This window comes from Oryctolagus cuniculus, chromosome 2 (genome assembly GCF_964237555.1).
Source record: "Oryctolagus cuniculus chromosome 2, mOryCun1.1, whole genome shotgun sequence".
In the NCBI taxonomy this organism is placed as follows: domain Eukaryota; kingdom Metazoa; phylum Chordata; class Mammalia; order Lagomorpha; family Leporidae; genus Oryctolagus; species Oryctolagus cuniculus.
This window is the reverse complement of record NC_091433.1, coordinates 189,045,232-189,066,483: the sequence shown is the minus strand read 5'-3', so window position 1 is coordinate 189,066,483 and position 21,252 is coordinate 189,045,232. Positions and strand designations below refer to the sequence as shown.

The window sequence follows — 21,252 nt, the reverse complement described above, 5'->3', positions numbered from 1 at the left end:
AAAGTATTACATTGTACATCAACAGGACAAGAGCTGATCAAGTCACTGTTTCTCATAGTGTCCATTTCACTTCAACAGGTTTCCCCTTTGGTGCTCAGTTAGTTGTCGCCGATCAGGGAGAACATATGATATTTGTCCCTTTGGGACTGGCTTAATTCACTCAGCATAATGTTTTCCAGATTCCTCCATCTTGTTGCAAATGACCGTATTTCATTGTTTTTGACTGCTGTATAGTATTCTATAGAGTACATGTCCCATAATTTCTTTATCCAGTCTACTGTTGATGGGCATTTAGGTTGGTTCCAGGTCTTAGCTATTGTGAATTGTGCTGCAATAAACATTAGGGTGCAGACAGCTTTTTTGTTTGCCAATTTAAATTCCTTTGGGTAAATTCCAAAGAGTGGTATGGCTGGGTTGTATGGTAGGGTTATGTTCAGGTTTCTGAGGAATCTCCAGACTGACTTCCATAGTGTCCTTACCAGTTTGCATTCCCACCAACAGTGGGGTAGTGTCCCTTTTTCCCCACATCCTCTCCAGCATCTATTGTTGGTAGATTTCTGAATGTGAGCCATTCTAACCGGTGTGAGGTGAAACTTCATTGTGGGTTTGATTTGCATTTCTCTGATTGCTAGTGATCTTGAACATTTTCTCATGTGTCTGTTGGCCCTTTGGATTTCCTCTTTTGAAAAAATGTCTATTGAGGTACTTGACCCATCTCTTAAGTGGGTTGTTTGTTTTGTTTTTGTGGAGTTTCTTGATCTCTTTGTAGATTCTGGTTATTAACCCTTTATCTGTTGCGTAGTTTGCAAATAATTTTTCCCATTCTGTCAGTTTCCTTCTCACTCTCCTGACTGTTTCTTTTGCAGTACAGAAACTTCTCAATGTGATGCAATCCCAATAGTTAAATTTGGCTTTGACTGCCTGCACCTCCAGGGTCTTTTCTATGAAGTCTTTGCCGGTACCTATATCTTGCAATGTTTCTCCAATGCTCTCTAATAATTTGATGGTGTCAGGTCGTAGATTTAAGTCTTTAATCCATGTTGAGTGAATTTTTGTGTAAGGTGAAAGGCAGGGGTCTTGCTTCATGATTCTGCACGTGGAAATCCAATTTTCCCAGCACCATTTATTGAATAGACTGTCCTTACTCCAGGGATTGGTTTTGGAGCTTTGATCAAATATAAGCTGGCTGTAGATGTTTGGGTTGATTTCTGCTGTTTCTATTCTGTTCCATCGGTCTATCCATCTGTTTCTGTACCAGTATTATGCTGTTTATTTTTTAACTTTTATTGAATGACTATAAATTTCCAAAGTACAGAATATGGATTACAATGGCTTCCCCCCCATAACGTCCCTCCCACCTGCAACCCTCCCCTTTCCCACTCCCTCTCCCCTTCCATTCACATCAAGATTCATTTGCGATTCTCTTTACATACAGAAGATCAGTTTAGCATACATTAAGTAAAGATTTCAACAGTTTGCTCCCACACAGAAACATAAAGTGAAAAATACTGTTTGAGTACTAGTTATAGCATTAAATCTCAATGTACAGCACACTAAGGACAAAGATCCTACATGAGGAGTAAGTGCACAGTGACTCCTGTTGTTCACTTAACAAATTGACACTCTTGTTTATGGCATCAGTAATCACCCTAGGCTCTTGTCATGAGCTGCCAAGGCTATGGAAGCCCCCTGAGTTCACTGACTCTGATCACATTTAGACAAGGCCATGGTCAAAGTGGAAGTTCTCTCCTCCCTTCAGAGAAAGGTACCTCCTTCTTTGATGACCCATTTAAAATGGGATTTGGTGGTTAAGATGCCTCAGTCTCATATCAAAGTGCCTGGGTTTGATGCCTTGCAAAATTTTTTTTGCTTTTGTATTTTGTTTGTTTGTTTGTTTAGTGAGAAATAAAACCAAGATTAAATTACAGACTACGTTCTATAAAAATAAATCTTGGCCTTGTTAGCATCTGACTCCAGCTTCCTGCTAATGCATAATTTGGAAGGTAGTGGGGATGGCAAGAAACTAAGTTGCTATTATCAATATGGGAGACCTGGTTCAGTTCTCAGTTCTGTTCAGCTTCAAGCTATAGCTTTCAAGGGCCAGGTCATTGTTGACATTTGGCAAGTGTGCCAGCAGCTGGGAGCACATTCTCTCTCTCTTACTCTCTTTTTTCCTCTTCCTCCCTCTCTCCCTAACCCCTCTCAAATAAGTAAATAAGTAAGCATTTGAAAAAAAAAAACTGTAAGTGTCATGGTTTAAATACCTATGAGGTACTTTGTGGAACAATTTGTAGGAATATAAAATCCACTGTTAAAAAAATCAGGCAAAATTTTATTTTAAATAAAACTTCAAATCTGAGTCCTAAAGGGTGTGTAGAAGTTATTCAGATTAACTTACTAATGAGGAAAGTAAGGGAAATATTCTATGGAAGGAATCAGTATTGAAGTGAGAGAAAACAGAATGATTACATAGATCAATGAGGATGTCAAGTCTAATTGAGTTTACTGGATTGGAGTTATTGCAAATGAAAGTAAAGATGATGAAAAATAATAAAATAATATACTGGGTTCATGAAGAACATTAGAACCCATCCTGAGGACAGCAGTTTCAAGGACAGAATGCAGAAATTTTTGTAAAGCACATTTCACATTTGGAAAGACCAGTGTAGTTTTAATGTGGAAGGAAGGAAAAAAACACACCCTCAGTGGTATATTAATCCAGACTATTAAACTATAAAGGTTGGTTTTGCAATGAGAAAATAAGTCAGAAAAAAACAGTATATTTCCTCTTTAGCATTTTGGAAATAGAGTAGTAAAGGAGTTGGATGTATGTGAGGGTTAATTGTGTTGACATTAGGTGAATTACAGTGCTATGTCATGATACTCAAATTACTGGAGGAGGAGGAAGGCTAGAATATTTTTACCCTTTGAGTTGGGATGTGGAAGTATGTAAAATTATTACAGTGTCATTTTAGAGATATTGTAGTACTGTGACCTACATAGTAACTATTCAAATAAAGTTACTCAATGAGTTGCAGAATACATGGGTGTGGAGATGAAAGGAGAAAAGTACAGTGTCATTTTGAAGACAGAAGATCCATGATAGTCACTAAATATAAAAGTAGACAGCATGTGATACGTACATTTGACTTCATGGTTAGGAAATCATTTGGGATGCTGGTATCCCTTCTCAGAGTGCCTGTGTTCGAGTTCCTGCTCTACTCCCAACTCTAATATCCTGAAAATTCTCATCCTGGGAGGCAATACGGGAAGGCTCAAGTAGTTGAATTCCTGCCACCCACAAAATCTGTATTGAGTTCTTGGCACTCAGCTTTTGTCTGGCCCAACCTCGGCTTTTGTGGGCATTTGGAGAGTGCATTAGCAGACTGGAATTCTCTCTCTTTCTCTGCTCTCAAATAAAAATAAAAATAGGTATCAAAAATCTATAAAAGTAGACAACATACAAAAAAATTAACAAGAGAAGTACAATTTGGGGTCAAAAGAATCCCTGGCTGCTGATGAGTCCGTGTTTCAATCCTACGGAGTTCCCCCTCAGGAAGTAAGCCTGAAAGATTGCAACATGATGGAGGCTTTCTTTGTTGCAAATGCAGAATGTTCTGGACAGAAATGATTGTTGTAATTGGCCATCCTGAAGGGCTGCCCTGGTTCCTTAAAGAAGAAATGTGGGATATGTTTAATGCAAGCCCATTGTATATCAATTAAGTTTACAATAAATTATTTATGTTTAAGATAACCAAAGATTGGCTGGTGCCGCCGCTCACTAGGCTAATCCTCCACCTGCGGTGCTGGCACACTGGGTTCTAGTCCCGGTCAGGGCGCAGGATTCTGTCCCAGTTGCTCCTCTTCCAGCCCAGCTCTCTGCTGTGGCCCGGGAGTGCAGTGGAGGATGGCCCAAGTGCTTGGACCCTGCACCTGCATGGGAGACCAGGATAAGTACCTGGCTCCTGGCTTCAGATCAGTGCGGTGCGCCGGCCGCAGTGGCTATTAGGGGGTGAACCAACGGAAAAAGGAAGACCTGTCTCTCTGTCTATCTCTCTCACTGTCCACTCTGCCTGTCAAAAAAAAAAAAAAGAAAAGAAAAGAAAAGAAAAGAAAAGAAAAAAATATAACCAAGGATAAAAAATAATTATTTTGCCTATAAAATGATTTAGTGCCTAAAAGAGGTTGGTTGCATTCATGAAGTTCTGAAATGCACATCTGTTTTGTGACTCAAAAGAGCTACTTCATGGTATAGTTATGTTTAAGAAATTTGTTTTTTTTTTTTTTCCAGGGGTTTAGTTCTATCTGATTGATGATTAAGTAGCACCTTTCAAAAGAAATTTAGGATGACAGTTTTTAATGATAAAAAATGGTACAATGTTATAAATAGTATTTTATTTTAGAATAGCAAAAATGAACATGTACTTTTTATCAAGTAAAGTCTTCTGCCAAGAACATTGTGTAATATTGGATTGGAATAAAATTTTCAAACCTTCTGTGAGGTATAAGATTATTTTGTTCTGATTCATCAATTTGAATAGCAATTTTTTCTCATTTGTATTATGTGTGCATTTTTAATTGCTTCCATTAAGCTTGCACAGAAATTTCAAATATAAAAACAAAAGAGAAATGAAAATATATTATTCAAGTCACTTTGACATTTTGTTTGCCTTAGATAGGAACACTAACATAACCGTATGCTGTTGGAAATGGACATTCATGTATGTGAGATAGCTCTAACTGCATGCTTCCTGTTTGTGATGAGGCACAGGAAAAATTTTCACTTTGAGCATTTTATTCATTTGCTAGTGCTGCCATTACAAAGTGCCACACACACTGGTGTCCTGAGCAATAGACATTTATTGCCTCACAGTTCAGAAGACTGGGCTTCAAGGCGGCATCACGCTGTTGGCAGCATTGTTTCCTCCTGAGGACCACTAGGGAAGGAAATATTCCAGGTCTGTCTTCCTGGCTTGTAGGCGGCTGGCTTCTCCTGTTATCTTCACATTATCTTCCCTCTGTTTGCATGTGTGCCCAGGCCTTCTTCTTATAAGGAGCTGAGTAGTTTTGCAGTATAGACCACTTGTAATAGAAGTCAAACCAGTTAAATATTAAGCTTGCAAACTTCCATCCAATGCTGTGATAACTTATATTCTGGAAAAGTCGTTGACAGAAATCCAAGAATCACTCTGTTAGATGCCTTCTGACTTTTCCCCACCTACTTAAAATGACATAAGAACAATATTAAGGCAAGTATTGACAGCAGATATGAAGAATCAGTAAACTCATGACTAGGTTTTGAAAGACTTATTTAAATTCCACTTCTGCTTATATTTAGCATGCTCCCTAGACAACTTAAGACTAATTTAGAAGGGCTGGTGCTGTGGTATAGCAGGTAAAGCTGCTGCCAGAAGTGCCAGCATCCCATATAGGCGCCGGTTTGAGTCCCAGCTGGTCCACTTCAGATCCAGCTCTCTGCTAAGGACTGGGAAAGCAGTGGAAGATGGCCCAAGTCCTTGGGTCCCTGTACCCGTCTGGGAGACCTGGAAGAAACTCCTGGCTCCTGGCTTCGGATTGTCACAGCTCCAGCCGTTGCAGCCCTGTGGGGTGTGAACCAGCGGATGGAAGATCTTTCTCTCTCTCTCTCTCTCTCTCTCTCTCTCTAGCTCCACTTCTCTCTGTGTAACTCTGACTTTCAAGTAAATAAATAAATCTTAAAAAAAGATTAATTTGGAAAGGGTGGAATTCATACAATTGACCTTCAGGACTCTTGATGGAGAATGCATTCTCTTTTGAACGCACAGAGATACTCAAAGTGCAGGAAGAGTAAGGTGTTGACCTTTGCAACGTACCGCAAGTGAAACAGCATGGCTTGTGGTTTCAAGCACGTGGGAATTAGAGCCTCATCTTTGTCCTCCCTGGTTTGAGTGATGCAGGACATTTCTCTGTGGTTGGGCCTCAATTATTCACCTATGACATGATAATGAGAATATTGGTCATGAATAGCCAACCGGAGATAAAGACAAAATAACAGAATAAAAGTAATTTAATATTGTATCAATCAGGGAGCACAGTATAATTATTTACAAGGATATCATCATACTTAACAAAATGTGAAAATGGTAAGGAATGAAAATTATATAAAAGAAATAATTGAGGCCTGGAAGATCCACCTTTATCTGAACTACAAAAATTGTTAAGATAACAAAGCTCCACTTTTTCTTTTCCCTAAATTATGATGTTTTCATTCCCTTTAGATTTTTTAAAACAGAAAAGTTCAGGTTTCCTTTAAGACCCTATATATGACGTTTACATACTAAAATGTGAAATGCTGCTCTTAAAGATTACTCATTTTTATATTAAATTGATTTTTGTCCACTCAATGCAATTTTTGTTGTTGTTTTGTTTTCAACAAGTAGAAACAGAAATCTAAAATCCACTGTAGATTTTCCCTGGAAGTCAATCAAATCTGCACACAGTGATTCTCATCAGGCACATTTGTCTGCCTCGTCAGTAATACTAATTTGCTGTGGCATGCACTCTTCTGGAGCCAGGACTGCTCAGGCATGGGCAGTTATTTACCTTGAATGTTAGATTTGCTTCATCTTTGTTTGATCAGGAAAGATAGTTTTCTGCATGAACTCCCTCCATGCCCCTTCATCATGCTTGTCATTTAACAATATAATATTTTCAAGTTCAGTGTAGCATAGTGAATATATTACATTACAGCATGGTTACATTTAGCAAGTACAATACTCTTGCAAAATAGAATCTTTTTAAAGGAGTCATTTATTTATTTGAGAGAGAGAGAGAAAGAGTGTTTTCATCTGCTCGTTCACTCCCTTAATGGCTACCTACAACAGCTAAGTCTGAGCTAGGCCAAAGCCAGAAGCCATGAATTCCATCCTGTTCTCCCACAGGGGTAGCATGTGCCCAAGCACTTGGGCCATATCCTGCAGCCTTCCCAGACATGTTAGCAGGAAGCTGGATCATAAGCAATACAGCTAGGATTCAACTAGCACTCCCATCACTGATGTTGGTGTCACAAGCAGCTGCATACATGGCACATACTGCTTGTATTAAGCTTAGAGCTGTCTATGCCTTTCAGAATGTCAAACTGTATTATGAGCTTTTCAAGACAATGTTTCTACAGGCAAGATGCAGCCTAAAATTAAGTGCCTTTGCAATCTATGATTAGTCAGAGTAAATGCTCAGTGAGGACTGCTTTAAAATTTCACACATCAAAAAATGAAGAAATACTCAATAGAGGCTGAGAGAACAGATACTGGAATCAAAATCCCTTCTTTGATTATTTGGTCCACCAGTAGAATGAATTGAATATTGATGCATTCTATTGACTCTTTTAATAATGGCAATATAACAACAATTAGTATACTGTGTTACTAGTATTAATACGATGGGATACATATGTAAGGCACTTAGAAGAAATCACCCATTAGAAATGTTAGTGTTTCCTTTGACTGCATTTGAGAGACTTGGTGTACAGTAGCCCCAAATCTCCATCCCTCCTTGTTCACATTCTTTTTTTATTCTCTTTTTTTAACTTTTATTTAATAAATATAAATTTCCAAAATACAACTTTTGGATTATAGCGGCTTTTCCCCCATAACCTCACTCCCACCCCCAACCATCCCATCTCCCACTCACTCTCCCATCCCATTATTCATCAAGATTCAGTTTCAATTATCTTTATATACAGCAGATCAACTTAGTATATACTAAGTAAAAATGTCAACAGTTTGCACCTACACAGAAACACAAAGTGTAAAGTACTGTTTGAGTAGTAATTTTGCCATTAATTCACATAGTACAATTCATTAAGGACAGAGATCCTACACGGGGAGTAGTTGCACAGAGACTCCTATTATTGATTTAACAATTGACGCTCTTATTTATGATGTCAGTAATCACCTGAGGCCCTTGTTATGAGCTGCCAAGGCTATGGAAGTCTTTTGAGTACCTTATTTAGACAAGGCCATAGTCAAAGTGGAAGTACTCTTCTCCCTTCAGAGAAAGGTACCTCCGTTTTTGATGGCCTGTTCTTTCCACTGGGATCTCACAGAGATCTTTCATTTAGGTCATTTTCTTGCCACAGTGTCTTGGCTTTCCATGCCTGAGAAAATCTCATGGGCATTTTAGCCAGATCCAAATGCCTTAAGGGCTGATTCTGAAGCCAGAGTGCTGTTTAGGACATCTGCCATCCTATGAGTGTGCTGTGTATCCCGCTTCCCATGTTGGATCGTTCTCTCTTTTTTAATTCTATCACTTAGTATTAGAAGACACTAGTCTTGTTTGTGTGATCCCTTTGACACTTAATCCCATCAATATCATCAATAATGAAATTAAACTGATCACATTGACTAGTAAGATGACATTGGTACATGCCACCTTAATGGGATTGATTTGGAATCCCCTGGCACGTTTCGAGCTCTACCATTAGGGGTAAGTCCTAGTGAGCATGTGCTGAACTGTACATCTCCTCCCTCTCTAAATCCCACTCTTATATGTAACGGGGATCACTTTTCAGTTAAATTTAAATGACTAAGGATAATTGTGTATTAATTAAAGAGTTCAAAAATGATATTAATTAGCACAAAAAATACCAAAAGGAATAAAGTAGTAAGTTGTTCCTCGGCAGTCAGGACAAGGGCTGATCAAGTAAGTCACTGTTTCTAATAGTGTATATTTCATTTCTACAGGTTTCCTTTTAGGTGCTCAGTTAGTTGTCACCAATCAGGGAGAACATATGATATTTGTCCCTTTGGAACTGGCTTACTTCACTCAGCATCATGTTCCTCAGATTCCTCCATTTTGTTGCAAATGACTGGATTTCATTTTTTTTTACTTCCATATTCTATAGAGTATATATCCCATAATTTCTTTATCCAGTCTTCTGTTGATAGACATTTAGGTTGAGTCCATGTCTTAGCTATTGTGAAGTGAGCTGCAATAAACATTGAGGTGCAGGCAGCTTTTTTATTGGCCAATTTAATTTCCTTTGGGTAAATTCCAAGGAGTGGGATGGCTGGGTCATGAGGTAGGGCTGTATTCAGGTTTCTGAGGAATCTCCAAACTGTCATCTATAGTGGCTTTACTAGTTTGCATTCGCACCGACAGTGGATTAGTGAGCATTTTTCCCCACATTCTCTCCAGCATCTGTTGTTAATTGATTTCTGTATATAAGCCATTCTAACCGGGGTGAGGTGAAACATAATTGTGGTTTTGATTTGTATTTCCCTGATGGCTAGTGATCTGAACACTTTTTCATGTGTCTGTTGGTCATTTGGATTTCCTCTTTGGAAAAATGTCTATTGAGGTCCTTGGCCCATCTCTTAAGTGGGTTGTTTGTTTTATTGTTTGTTGTTGTGGAGTTTCTTGAACCCTTTGTAGCTTCTACTTAATAATCCTTTATCGGTTGCATAATTTGCAAATATTCTTTCTCATTCTGTTTGTTGCCTCTTCACTTTCCTGATTGTTTCTTTTGCAATAAAGAAAATTCTCAATTTGACGTAATCCCAATTGTTAATTTTGGCTTTGACTGCCTGTGCCTCTGAGGTCTTTTCTGTGGGGAGCAACCTGGACTGGACTAAGTTACTGGAATTAAGACTTATTCTATGCATCTGCTCTCCCACAATATGGCGCTGGGAGAGGAGAAAACAGCTTCTACGCAGCTGCCTCTTGCCAACTTGAGTGATGACCTCCAGGAGCTGATCCTGCTCCTGATTGGAGGAGAGCAGCATACTCGGCGTGTGGGTGGCCGAGTTGGGATTGGCGGAGGAGGACTATAAAGGAGGAGAGAGACAACATGCACCAGAAACATCTAAGGGGAACATCTATTTGAAGGAACACCTGTGCAGCCCCCGAGAGAGCCAGCCAGCGGTGTGCCGCTCCCCCGCAGAAGTGGGGAAAGTGGCTAGGGGGAACTGCCCTTCCACGGAGGTGGAAGGGTCGGTAGCCAACCCGGGAAGAACCAGCAGCAAACCCGGGGAGGGCCGAGCAGATAAAAGAACAACGCAGGGTTCTGTGTCGTTCCTCCACGAAGACGGGGAGCGACACTTTTCCAAGAAATTTTTGCCTGTGCCTATATCTTGCAGGGTTTCCCAAATGTTCTGTAATAATTTGATAGTGTTGGGTCATAGGTTTAGATCTTCAAACCATGTTGAGTGGATTTTTGTGTAAGGTGTAAAGTAGGGGTCTTTTTCATGCTTCTGCATGTGGAAATCCAATTTTCCCAGCACATTTGATGAATAGACTGTCCTTGCTCCAGGAATTGGTTTTAGATACTTGATCAAATATAATTTGGCTGTAGATGATTGGATTGATTTCTGGTATTTCTATTCTGTTCCACTGGTCTATCCACCTGTTTCTGTACCAGTACCATGCTATTTTGATAACAACTGCCCTGTAGAATGTCCTGAAATCTGGTATTGTGGTGCCTCCAGTTTTGTTTTTGTTGTACAAGATTGCTTTAGCGATTTGAGGTCTCCTCTGCCTCCATATGAATTTCAGCATCATTTTTCAAGATCTGAGAATATATCTTTGGTATTTTTATTGGTATTGCATTGAATCTATAAATAGCTTTTGGGAGAATGGACATTTTGATGATATCGATTCTTCCAATTCATGAGCATGGAAGGTTTTATTTTTTTTTTTCATTTTGGTATCCTCTTCTATTTATTTCTTTAAGGTTTTTTAATTCTCATCGTAGAGATCTTTGACATCTTTGGTTAAGTTTATTCCAAGGTATTTGATTATGTTTGTAGCTATTGTGAATGGGATTGATCTTAGAAGTTTTTTCTCAGCTGGCAGCTCACTAGTTTAATCCACTGCCTGTGGTGCCATAACTCTGTGTTCTGGTCCCAGCTGGGACACCAGATCTGTCCTGGTTGCTTCTCTTCCTGTCCAGCTCTCTGCTATGACCCAGTAAGGCAATGGAGGATGGCCCAAGTGTTTGGGCCCTGCCCCTGCATGGGAGACCAGGAGGAAGCACCTGGCTCCTGGATTCATATCAGCATAGTGCACTGGCCATAGCCGCCATTTGGGGGGTGAACCAATGGAAGGAAGACCATTCTCTGTCTCTCTCTCACACTAACTCTGCAAGTCAAAAAACAAATGGAGTTATTTCTCAGCCATGGCATTGCCTGTGTATACAAAGGCTGTTGATTTTTGTGCATTGAATTTATATCCTGTTACTTTACCAAACTCTTAAATGAGTTCCAACAGTCTCTGTAGAGTTCTTTGGATCCCCTAAATAATATCATCTGCAAGAGGGATAGTTTGACTTTTTCCTTCCCAATTTGTATCCCTTTAATTTCTTTTTCTTGCCTAATAGCTCTGGCTAAAACTTCCAGTACTACATTGAGTAGCAAAGGTGAGAGTGGGCATCCCTATCTGGTACCGGATCTCAGTGGAAATGCTTCCAACTTTTACCCATTCAGTAGGATGTTGGCCGTGGGTTTTCCTTAAATTGTTTTGATTGTATTGACGAATGTTCCTACTATATCCAATTTCCTTAGAGTTTTCATCATGAAAGGGTGTTGAATTTTATCAAATGCTTTCTCTGCATCAATTGAGATAACCATATGGTTTTTCTTCTGCAGTTTGTTAATGTGGTGTATCATACTGATTGATTTGCGAATGTTGAACCATCCTTGCATACCAGGGATAAATCCCACTTGGTCTGGGTGGATGATCTTTATGATATGTTGTCGCATTTTATTGGCCAGAATTTTATTGCGGATTTTTGCATCTATGTTCATCAGGGATATTGGTCTGTAATTCTCTTTAAGTGCTGCATCTTTTTCTGGCTTAGGAATTAAGGTGATGCTGGCTTCATAGAAAGAATTTGGTAGGATTCCATCTTTTTCGATTTTTCTGAATAGTTTGAGAAGAATTGGAGTTATTTCTTCTTTAAATGTCTGGTAGAATTCAGCAGTGAATCTATCTCGTACCAGGCTTTTCTTTGTTGGGAGGGCCTTTATTACTGATTCATTTTGTGACTCACTTATGCGTCGGTTTATAATTTCTATGTCTTCATAGTTCAATTTAGGTGGGTTTTATGTGTCCAGGAATCTATCCATTTCTGATAGATTTCCCTGTTTGCTGGCATACAACTCTTTGTAGTAATTTCTGAAGATTCTTTTTATTTCTGTGGTGTCTGTTGTTGCATTCACTTTTTTCATCTCTGATTTTATTGATTTGGATCTTCTCTCTCCTTTTTTTATTAGTTGGGCAAATAGTGTGTCAATTTTGTATATTTTTTCAAAAAAAATCAGCTCTTTGTTTTGCTGATCTTTGGTAATTTTTTCTGGATTCAATCCTGGTGATTTCTTCTCCAATTTTAATTATTTCCCTTCGCCTACTAGTTTTGGATTTGGTTTGCTGTAGTTTTTCTAGATCCTTGAGATGCATTGATAGCACGTTTGTTTGGTGCCTTTCCAATTTATTGATGTAGGCACCTATTGCTATAAACTTTCTTCTTAACACTACTTTTGCTATATCTCATAAGTTTTGATATGTTGTTATCTTCATTTACTTCCAGAAAGCTTTGATTTCTCTTTTGATTTCTTCTTTGACACACTGTTCATTCAGGAGCATGTTTTTCAGTCTCCTTGCATTTGGATGAGCTCTAAGGAATCCTGAGTTGCTAATTTCCAGCTTCATACCATTGTGATCTGAGAAGATGCATTGTATGATTCCAATTATTTTGAATTTGCTGAGACTTACTTTATGGCCTGGTATATGGTTCATCTTAGAGTAAGTTCCATGTACTGCTGAGAAGAATGTGTATTCTTTAAGTGTAGGATAGAAAGTTTTGTAGATATCTGTTAGATCCATTTGGTCTATAGTGGTTATTAAATCTGCTGTTTCTTTGTTGATCTTCTGTCCGGTTGATCTGTCTATTGCTGAAAGTGAGTTTGGCAAAGTAACAGGATATAAATTCAATGCACAAAAATCAACAGCCTTTGTATACACAGGCAATGCCATGGCTGAGAAATAACTCCATTTGTTTTTTGACTGGCAGAGTCAGTGTGAGAGAAAGACAGAGAAAGGTCTTCCTTCCATTGGTTCACCCCCAATCTGTCTATTGCTGAAATCTGTCTAGTGCTGAACGAAGTCCCCCAATACTATTGTTTTGTAGTCTAAGTCTCCCTTTAAGTGCCTTAACATATCTTTTAAATAACCCAGTGCCCTGTAATTAGGTCCTATACGTTTATAATATTTACTTCTTCTGGTTGTAATGATCCCTTAATCCTTGTATACTGTCCCTCTTTGTTCTCTTAACAGTTTTAGTGTTAAAGTTTATTTTGTCTGATATTAAGATGGCTACCCCAGCTCTTTTTTGGTTTCTGTTGGCATGGAATATCTTTTGCCAACCTTTCATTTTCAGTCTGCATACACCTTTGTTGGAAAGATGTGTTTCTTGTAAGCAGCAAATAGATATTTTTCTTTTAATCCAGTTAGCCAGCATTTGTCTTTTAACTGGAGAATTGAGGCCATTTATATTGAAATGACTATTGATAAGTAGTGACTATGCCCTGTGATTTTGCCAAAGATATTTTTAATATATACTTTGAACTTCCTGTGATCTTTTACTGAGAGATTTTCTTCTTTTACATTCTCGTATTGATGGCCATGTTTCTGTGTTTCTGTGTGTAACACATCTTTAAGCACTTTTGCAGGGCTTGATGAGTGGTGATAAATTATTTCAATTTCTATTTTCTATGAAACGTCTTTATTTCACCTTCATTCACAAATGAGAGCTTTGCAGGATATAATATTCTGGGGTGGCAGATTTTTCTCTTAGTATTTGGGCTATATATTGCCCTCCCTCCTTGCCTGTGGGGTTTCTGATGAGAAGTCTGCTGTGAGTCTAATTGGAGATCCTCTGAGAGTAATCTGGCATTTTTCTCTTACACATTTTAGAATCTATAGGTGTGTGGATTCACTTTTGGAATCTCTTGTGTTCCATGGGTTTATGTGTCTGTTTTTAAGTCAGTACTATATGGTTTTATATAGTTCTAAATCAGGCATTGTGATGTCTCTAGCTTTGTTATATTTGTTCAGGATTGCACTGTATAATCAGGGGCTTTTGTGTTAACGTATTAATTTTAGGAATGTTTTGTCCAGTTCTGCAAAGAATGCCATTGGTATTTTGATAAGGGTTGCATTTGAATCTGTAAATCTCTATAGATAGCATGAATAGTTTAACACAACTACTTTTTTTCAATCCATGGACATGGAATGCTTTTCCACTTTTTGTGTCTTTTTCAATTTCCTTCATCAAGGCTTTATAATTTTCATTGTGGAGGTTTTTCACATATTTGGCTAAATTTATTCCTAGGAAAGTTCTTTTGGGAGTACCTATTGTGAATGGGACTGCTTCCTTGATTTTTTTTCTTTTCCACAAGTGAACTACTGGCTTATAAAAATGTTGATTTTTGTATCCCACAACTTTTACTGAATTCACTTACCAGATCCAATAGTATCTGGGAGGAGTATTCATAGTTTTCTACAAATTGAATCATACCATCTATGCACAAGCATAATTTGACTTCTTCCTTTCCTATTTGTATATCTTTTCTTTCTCTTACCTAACTGCTCTGGATAACACTTCCAATACAATTCTGAATAAGAATGCTGAGAGAGAACATCCTTACCTAGGTCCAGACCTTATAAGAAACAATTTCAGCTTTTTTCTATTTCGTAGAATGAGGCTTGTGTTATGTCACAGATAGCCTTCATTATGTTGAACCATAATTCTTTTATTCTTAATTTGTTTAGGGTGTTGGATTTTATTTAATGTTTGTCCTACATCTACTGAGATTACCATATGACTTTTGACCTTCATTCTTTTGGCATATTATGTTATTGATTTATACATGTTGGATCATCCCTATGTCCCTCAGAAAAATCTCAACTGATTACAGTGGTTGATTTTTCTGATGTGATAGTCGAATCAGTCTGCCAATATTTTGTTGAGAACTTTTGGATCTTTGTTAATCAGTGAGAATAATTTGCAAATTTCTTTTTCCTTTCTTCCTCTCTCCCTCTCTCCTTCCCTTTATGACCTGTGTCTGGTGTTGGTATCAGAGTAATGTTGGTCTTCTTGAATGAGTTTAGAAGGGTTCCCTCTCTTTAAATTTTTAACAATAGTTTTAAAAGGACTGGTGTTAATTCTTAAATGTTTGGAAGAACTCAGATATTAAGCAATGGGGTCCTCAGCTTTTTTTTTTTTTTTTTCGGAAGACATTCTATTACTGATTCATTCTTGTTATTTATCACTGGTCTGGCCAGGGTTTCTACAACCTCATGGTTCAATTCTGGCAGGTTATTTTGTCTATAAATGTATTCATTTCTTTTGAATCTTCCAATCTGTTGGCGTGCAGTTGTTGCTAACAGTCCCTAAAGACTCTACTTCTGTGGTATCAATTGAAATGTCTTCCTTTTCAACTCTGATATTACTTATATAAATCTTCTTTGTTTCTTTATTGAAAACTATTAAATAGAGTTTGTTGATGTTGTTTTCATTTCCAAGAAATAAACTACTTTTCAGTACTGTTTTCCTTAATCTCTTTCATTTATTTCTGCTCTTTGTTATGGCTCCTCTTGTACTAATTTTGGTTTTGGTTTAGTAATCGCTGAAGAAGAAGGGAGGAGTAATTAATGTGTCTTATAATGTTAGTGCTATAGTTTGAACATGATTTGGTTTACCAAATAATGTAGGCATTTCAATTCCAAAGTCTGTGATGGGCATTTGGCCTAGTGGTTAAGATACCACTTGAGATGGCCACACCTCATATTAAGAGTGCCTGGGTTCACGTTCTGGCTCTGCTTCTGATTTCAGCTTCGCTCTAATGCATACCCTGGGAAGCAGTGGTGACGACTGAAGTAATTGGGTTACTGTCATCCACATGAGACATCAGAATTAAATTCCCAGCTCCCAGCTTGGGTTTGGGCAATGACATGTATTTCTGGCGTGAACCAGTGGATGCCAGAGCACTAGCATGCTCCATCAAATTAAAAATTTTTAAATAGAATTTAAATCTTATGCTAATAGTGCTAGAAGACCGGCACCACGGCTCACTCGGCCAATCCTCTGCCTGCAGCGCATGCATCCCGAGTTCCGGTCCCGGCCGGGGCATGGGACTCTGTCCTAGTTGCTCCTCTTCCAGTCCAGCTCTCCACTGCTGCCCAGAAGCACAGTGGAGGATGGCCCAGGCCCCCGGGCCCTGCACCTGCATGGGAGACCAGGAGGAAGCACCTGGCTACTGGTTTCAGATCAACACAGCAAGCCGGCCACAGAGGCCATCTGAGTGGCGAACCAATGGAAAAGGAAGACCCCCCTCTCTGTCTCTCTCCCTTTCACTGTCTAACTCTGCCTGTCAAAAAACTAAATAAATATATAAAAATTAAAAAAAAAAATAGTGCTAGGAGAGTGGAAACTTAATGCAATTATGAAGTCTGAAGGTAGGGCCTCAGGGAATTAGGCTACAAGGAGAAACATCACAACTAATCATAAGTTTATTAGGAGAGGCAACAGGACTGAGTCTGTTTCATTTGTCTGCTTTGTGGATCACCACGTGATTCCTTCTCGGCATATATTCCACCATCCATCACCTTGTCAGATACCAGGTCAATAGGGATGGATGATACTGGACTGTGAACCTCCAAAATGGCAAAAATGTTCCTTTTCCTTATTTTCTCTCAGGTATTCAAGCTGTGATCATAAGAAGCTGATAGTCTGGTGGTGATTAACTTCCTGTTTTTGCTTGTATTAGAAAGTCTTTATTTTCTCCCTGCATCTATAAATGATAGCTTTGTCAGATATAATATTCTTGGTAAGCAATTTTTCATTCAGAGCATGGAATACATTATTCCATTCCCTCATGGTTTCGTTGAAAAATATCTTGCTAGTCTAATGAGTGTTCCCTTAAATGTGACTTGGCATTTTCTCCTGCAAATTTTAGAATTCACTTTTTGGGGCCAGCGCTGTGGATTTCTGGTCTAAGATTCCGGCTGCAGTGGCGGCATCCCATAGGGGCTCTGGTTTGTGTCCTGGCTGCTCTTCTTCCAATCTGGCTCTCTGCTATGGCCTGGAAGGCCGCAGAAGATGGAACAAGTGTTTGGGCCCCTGCACCTGCATGGGAGACCTGGGAGAAGCTCCTGGCTTCCAATCAGCTCAGCTCTGGCTGTTGCGGCCATCCGGGGAGTGAACCAGTGGATGAAAGATCTTTCTCTCTATCTCTCCCTCTCTGTAACTCTACCTCTTAAATAAATAAATATTACTTTTTTAAAAAAATTCTCTTTTTGTATGGTACTTTTGAGAATTTGACTATAAATGTGTCACAATGAGGATTTTCCTGACCATTTCTATTTGGGATTGTATGGGTCTCTTATACTTAGATATCCATATCTTTCTCCAGTTTGAGTATCTTTTCATATATGGTATCACTATGATATGATATGTTGAAAAGCTTTACTATGATTTTATTCCTGTCTTCTCCTTCAGGGATCCCAAACTTCAAATACCGTTTCATTTTAGTGGTATCCTAGAAGTCTGGGAGACTGTCTTTATTGATTTTTCTTTTTTGTCTGACTGGGATTTTTCTTAAGATCTATCTTCAAGTTCAGATACTCTTTTCTTTTATTTAATGAGCATAAATTTCCAAAGTACAGCTTATGGATTACAATAGCCTCCTCCCCCCCGTAACTTCCCTCCCACCCACAACGCTCCCCTCTCCCACTCCCTCTCCCTTTCTCTTCACATCAAGATTAATTTTCAATTATCTTTATATACAGAAGATCAATTTAGCGTATATTAAGTAAAGATTTCCACATTTTGCTCCCACACAGAAACACAAAGTGTAAAATACTATTGAGTACTAGTTATAGCATTAATTAAACACCTAAGAGTAATTGTGTATTAACTACAGAGTTCAACCAATGGTTTTAAGTAGAATATCAATGCAACTTTTGTATTGTTGTGGCTCCCCCCCCCCAACCTCCCTCCCTCCCGTGGCCCTCCCCTCTCCCACTCCCTCTCCCATCCCGCCCTTCATCACGTTTCATTTTCAATTACCTTTATATACTGAAGATCAACTTAGTATATACTAAGCAGGGATTTCAACAGGCTGCACTCACACAACCGAACCAGGTATAGGGTATTGTTCGACTAGTAGTGTTGTTTTTGAGTTTCATAGTTAAACACATTAAGGACAGAGATCCTACGTGGGGAGCATGAACCCAGTGACTCCCATTGTTGATTTAACAATTGGCACTCTTATTTATGATGTCAGCAATCACCCAAGACTCTTGCTATGAGCTGTCTAGGCTATGGAAGCCCCTTGAGTTCACCAACTCTGCATTTGTTTAGTCAAGGCCATATCACAGCGGAGGTTCCTTCCTCCCTTCAGAGAAAGGCGCCTCTCTCCTTGATGGCCTGATCCTTCTGCTGGGGTCTTGTTCACCAGGATCTTTCATTTAGATTGTTTTTTGCCACTGTGTCATGGCTTTCCATGCCTGTGAGACTCTCATGGACATTTTAGTCAGATCTGAATGTCCCAAGGGTTGATACTGAGGCAGGAGTGCTGTTTTGGGCCTTTGCCATTCTATGAGTCTGCTGTGTGTCCTGCTTCCCCCGCAGGCTCATTCTCTCCCTTTTGATTCTTTCCTTCATTATTTGCTTACACTGGTCTTATTTGTGAAATCTCTTCGACACTTACCCTATCTTTTTGATCGGTTGTGTATTTATACTTATCACTTTACCAAGTGTGCTGGCATTGGTACCTGCCTCCTTGGTAAGGTTGAAGATACTCTTTTTATAATTAAAAAAAGGTCTACGTTTTTGAAAGGCAGAGAGAGGAAGAGACAGAGATAGGGATCTTCCATTGGCTGATTCACTCCACAAATGCATCCCTGTGCCCTATGTTCATTTTAAAGTTGTATCTCATATTTTTATTATTTATATATTTATTTGAAAAACAGAGTTACTGGGGGAGGGAGAAATAGAGAGAGGTAGAGAGAGAGAGAGAGAGAGAGAGAATCTTCCATCTAATGGTTCATTCATCAAATTCCACAACTGCCAGCGCTACACCAGGCCAAAGCCAGAGCCAGGAATTCCATCAGGATCTCGCACATGGGATTTGGGGGCCCAAACATTCTGTCCATCTTCCATTGTCTTTCCAGGCACATTAGCAGGGAGCTGGGTAGAAAGTGAGGCAATAGGGCCCCCACATCAAAGACAGTGGCCCATTCCAGTGTGTTATGGTCTTGGGCCTGTAACTCATACATTTAAAATAGTAAAATGAGAATGAATAACTACCAGCTAAGAATTCAGTAAATTGATTTACTAATCTATTTTTGGTAGAATTCAAAATTAATACAATCTTCTGGAAATGAAGTGCCAAAATGTCTCAAGAATAATAAAATCATTGTAACACTTAGTATAAATTTATACAAATGCTGTCATAAAATAATATTAAAAGTGAAATTAGCAGCTGTATAATCATTCATTATTTATGAGTAAGAGGTTCTTCTTCTAGAAGAGTTTTTATTGCAAAAATATTATAGCATTAGATTGTACTGAGCCTTTCTTTAGGAAGAAGAAGGAGGAAAACTAACATTAATTAACTAAATTTTCTAGGGGGCAGGCATTGTGGTACAGGTAAGCTACCACTGGGAACACCTGCCTTCAATATCAAAGATTGGGTCTTGCCTCTACTTTGGTTACAGTTTCCCATTAATGTGCCTGGGAGGCAGCGACTGACAGTCTGGGTACTTGGTTTCCTACCACCCTTGGGGTAGACCTAGATGGAAGTCTTGGCTCCTGGTTGTGGCCTGCTCCAGGCCTGGTTGTTACAAGTATTTATTGAGTGAACAAACAGATGGAAGATCCCTCAGTTTCTCTCCCTCTTTCTCTCTCTTTCTCACTGGCTTCAAATAAATTAATAAACAAACTTAAAAATATGACAAAATATCCAGCCACTCTTAAAGACATTATTTTTTAACTATATTTGACAAAATTATTTTCAGTGCCCATTTTTTAAGTAGGTACAGTAATGTACTGGAAAATTTGATAATTGATTCCATAAAGATAACTTTAAGAAAAAGCAAAAACAGGATTTGATTTCCACACTTTTAAACCAAAATCCATATGCTTCAAAATGGCTTGTACTCTGCTGCACTCCCAGTGTCTAGTACTACTTGACTATTACAAGAAAAATTGATGTTAGTGCTTTCTTAGGAAATTTGAAATTTTAGAATCTGAAAAATTAACACCAAAACTCATCAATATGTATAAGGATATTTTACAAGGCTTGTGGAAAACAGAATTAGAAAGTTAATCTTCTTTTGGTGCTAAAAATTGTGAAATCCAGATACAAGGATCTCTAAAAATTCTTTGAGAAATGCACATTCTGGAAAACCTGTGGATTATGTTAAATAGTTTTTGTACCAAAATACACTTATTTCCCATTTTCTGCAACCTTTTTAAAAATATTTGTGTGTTACATGATATGGCCCAAGCTAATAGATAACCAATAACAAATTAAGGTGTTATATTAAATTATCTGCATCTAAAAATGACTATAACAGAGAAAACGAGTGTGATTGCAAGGTGGGCACACTAGAGTGAAGTGTGGGATGATGAGCTGAAGGTGGAAAATGTTGAGTATATTTCCAAAAAGTTAGTGCTCAGAATGGCCATTCACTCCAGTCATTTCTCAGAAGACTTAGCATTACCAACACTTTAATGACTCACTGAACACAACCAGAATCCTGAGCAATAAAGTTAGGCAAGTAAACAGATGAACAAACAACACTGACCATAGTGATGTCTATACATCAGAAGCTGAGAGAAAGGATGGATTGACCACTCTGTCCCAAGCCATTCATTCCTTTCAGTGTTTTTGCATACAGTGCAGAGTAGATATTTGTCTCTGAGGTTTATTTTTCTAGGAAGTATTATTTACAGATTAATAGGGTGTAAAAGTTACCTGCTCCTCAAAAGTGTTGAAAATGAATCTAGGAGAAGTAAAGTGATGCTGTAGATGTCGATAATATGTTTTCCTTTGCTTAGTCTTCTTTTTGTGCACTAAATACAGGGAGGAAGCACAGTCACTCTAAGTAGTGTGATTTAAAGATTTATATTCACCACTTAAAGATACCACACCAGTAGGCAGCTAGATCAGTAAATCTTGTCTAATTCTTAACAGCAGGCAGACAAGTCTG

The 21,252-nt window shown here is 38.6% G+C and overlaps 1 long non-coding RNA gene across 1 annotated transcript; it reads right to left on the bottom strand.

Annotated features, from left to right (window-relative positions):
- Positions 1-4,842: 4,842 nt before the first annotated feature.
- LOC103347816 (uncharacterized) lies at positions 4,843-18,293 on the bottom strand. The gene is made up of 3 exons (XR_516312.3): positions 18,104-18,293; positions 5,853-5,970; positions 4,843-5,218 (listed from the first exon to the last, which is right to left on the bottom strand). It is a non-coding gene; the product is annotated as an uncharacterized lncRNA (long non-coding RNA).
- Between the last annotated feature and the right edge of the window lie 2,959 nt (positions 18,294-21,252).